The sequence below is a fragment of the Micromys minutus genome (genome assembly GCF_963924665.1).
Source record: "Micromys minutus genome assembly, chromosome: 4".
Taxonomy (NCBI): Eukaryota; Metazoa; Chordata; class Mammalia; order Rodentia; family Muridae; genus Micromys; species Micromys minutus.
In genome coordinates, this window is record NC_137973.1 from 223,706 (window position 1) to 227,345 (window position 3,640).

Genomic DNA, 3,640 nt, shown 5'->3' on the forward strand with positions numbered 1-3,640 from the left:
TATCCTACATACAGGCAAAAGCTTTTGGGACATCTCCTGTTCCAGTTGTTCAGGACCTACATGAAGACCAAGCTACACATAAGCTACATATGTTTGTATAGGCCTAAGTCCAACTTGTATATATTTTTTGATTGGCAGTTCAGTCTCTGAAAGCTCCAAGAGTCTGTTGGCCTTCCTGTCAAGTTTTATTCCATTAGAGGTTGGAATTCTTCTGCCTCTTCCTCCATAAGAGTCCCCAAGCTTCATCTATTGTTTGGCTGCAGCTATCTGCAACTGTCTGAGTCAATTGGTGAGTGGAGCCTCTCAGAAGACAGGTGCATTCTAGGCTCCTACTTGCAAGTATAAAAGAGTTTCATTAATCGTGTTAGCTTGTTCATGGGATGGGTTTCAAGTTGGGCTTAGTATCAATTGGCTATTCCCTTAGTCTCTGCTCCATCCCTAATTCCTGTATTTCTTGTAATTAGGATAAGTTTTCAGTCAGAATTTTTGTGAGGAGATTGGTGTTCTATTGCTCTACTGGGATTCCCTAGCCTTCATATCTCCACTGCTGTGAGTTGTAGATAGAAAACTCCCATCAATCTTTGGATCCCTCCCCTATCCCAGATACTTGTCTTTTTCTAGAGATGTCCCTACCCCTTCTTCAGTTGCAGATTTCCATTCATTCTCATGGCTATGTGACAATCCTCTTTGCCACTCCCCACATCCAACTCTAAACCACCCCACTCCCTCCAGGTCATCTCTCTCACACAGTTCCCTCCTTCTATCTGCCTACCATAACCATTTCATTCATTCTTCCAAGTGAGAATCAAACATCCTTGCTTGTTCTTTCTTTCCTGTTCAGCTTCCTTCGGTCTGTAGAATATAGCATGGGGCTTCCTGTATTTTATAGCTAATATCAACTTATAAGTGAATCCATAACGTATATGTTCATTTGGGACTAGTTTACCTTACTCAGGATGATATTCTCAAGATCCATCCATTTGTCTGCAAAGTTTATGTTTTTGTTTTTCATAGCTGGATAGTATTTCATTGTGAAGATACTTTCTTTATCCATTGTTGAAGGACATCTAGTTTGTTTCTAGTTTCTGGCTATCATAAAGTTTCTATGAACATGGTTGAGCAAGTGTCTATGTGGGATAGTGAGGAATTTTAGAGTATATGCCCAGGAGTGGTACAGCAGGGTCTTGAGGTAGAATTATTCCTAGTTTTATGAGAAACTGCCAAATTAATTTCTAAATTGGTTGTGAAGATTACACTTCTACCAGCAATGAAAGAGTGTTCCTCTTGTTCTACATCCACACCTGAATATGCTATCACTTGAGTTTTTTATCTTAGCCATTCTGAGTTGTATGAGATGGAATTTCAGAGCTGTTTTGACTAAGGACTTTGAACATTTATTTAAGTGATTCTTGGCAATTCAAGATTTCTCTGTTGAGAATTCTGTTTAGCCCTTTGCCCCACTTTTAAATTGGGTTATTTTGGTTGTTAGTGTTTCACTTCTTTTGTTCTTTTTAAATTTTGGTTATTAGTCCTCTGTCAGATATAGAGTTGGTAAAGACCCTTTCCTAATCTGTAGGCTGTCATTTTGTCTTACTAACAGTTTTCTTTGCCTTACAAAAGATTTTCAGTTTCATAAAGTCCCATTTATCAATTGTTAGTCTTAGAGACTGAGTCATTGGTGTTCTGTTCAGAAAATTGTCTCCTGTACCAATTTGATCAAGGGTATTTCCCTCTTTCTGTTCTATGTTTAGTGAATCCAGTTATACGTTGGGGTCCTTGATCCATGTAGATGTGGATTTTGTGTAGGGTGATAAATATCAATCTATTTTCATTCTTTTACATGCAGACATCCAGTTGTACCAGAACAATTTACTGATGAGGCATGTTTCTTATATGCAGCAGAATGATGGATCCTGTTTTTGCATCCATTCTGATAGCCTATGTCTTTTTACTAGGGAACTAGGTTCATTGATGCTAAGAGATTTTAATGACCAGTGCTTATTATTTCTTGTTATTTTAGTATTGGTGGTGGTGGTGGTGGTGGTGGTGGTGGGTGTGTGTGTGTGTGTGTGTGTTTCTGTGAGTTTTTCTTGGTTTTGCTGCTATGGAATTACTTATTTTTTATATTTTCTTGAATATAGTTAGTCTCAATCCTTCTTGATTGGAGTTGGAGTTTGAGTTTGTCTTTTCTTTATAGTATTATCTGTAGGGCTGGGCTTGTAGATAGATATTGTTTGAATTTGAATCTCTCTTGAAATATCTTGTTTTCTCCATTTATGGTGAGTTTTGTGTAAATAGAAGTATGTGGCATCTGTAGATTTTTAGAAATTGCAAGACACCTATCCAGGCTCTTTTAGCTTTTAGAGTCTCAGTTGTGAAATCAGGTGTAATTCTGATAAGTCTCTCTTGGTGTGTTACCTGGTCCTTTTTCCTTGCCACCTTTAATATTTTTATTTGTTTGGTAGATTTTTAGTTATTGTGTGGTGGAAGGATTTTCTTTTCTGGTTTAGTCTAATTGGTATTCTATATGTTTCTTATATATTCATAGTCATCACTTTAAGTTGAGACAGTTTTCTTCTATGATTTTGGTAACATATTTTTTGGGCCTTGGAGCTATGACTCCTCACCTCCTATTCACATCTATTCCTATTGTTCTTAGATCAGGTGTTTTCAAGGGTTTTAAGGTTGTTTCCTGGCTGTTTTGTGTCAGGACTTTTTTTTTTTTTTTGATTTAACATTTTTTTGTATCAGTTTCTTCTATTGTATCTTCTACACTTGATATTTTTTCTTCTATCTCCTTTTATGCTGTTGGTGATGAGGGTATCTGTTGTTCCTGTTCTCTTCCTTGGGTTTTTTATCTCCAGCATTCCCTCAGTTTGTGTTTTTTTTTCTCTTTTATTGTTTCTAACCCTATTTTCAAGTCCTACACAGTTCCATTTATTTTCTTCATCAGTTTAATTTTATTTTTTTATATCTTTAAGGGATTTATCTGGTTCATCTTGAAAGATCTCTACCTATTTCTCTGTATTTTCTTGTATTTCTTTAGGGGTTTTATTTAATTCCTCTTTAAAAGCCTCTATCATTTTCCTAAGAATAGACTTAAGATTATTTTCTTGTGTTTAAGTTGTGTTAAAATATCCAAGGCTTATTAGTGAGTACACACCAGGCATGTTCCTTTGGGTCTGAGTTACCTCTCTGCAGATGATATTTTGGAATTCCATCTATTTTTCTGCAAAACTCATGATGTCCTTTCTTTTAAATAGCTGAATAGTATTACATTATGTAAATAAACCACATTTTCTGTATCTATTCTTCCATTGTGGGACATTTGGGTCATTTCCAGCTTCTGGCTCTCACCATTAAGACTGACATGAACACAGTGGAACCTGTGCCCCTATGGCATGGTAGGACATATTTTGGGTATATACCCATGAGTAATATATCTAGGTCTTCAGGTAGATATATTTTGAATTTTCTTAGGAAACTCCAGATTGATTACCAGAGTGGCTGTATCAGTTTGCAATCCCACCAGTAATAGTGTAGTGTTCTTCTTTCTCTACATTCTTGCCAGCATGTGCTATCACCTGAGTTTTTTGATGTTATAGTACTCACTAATAAGTAGATATTAGCCCAAAAATTA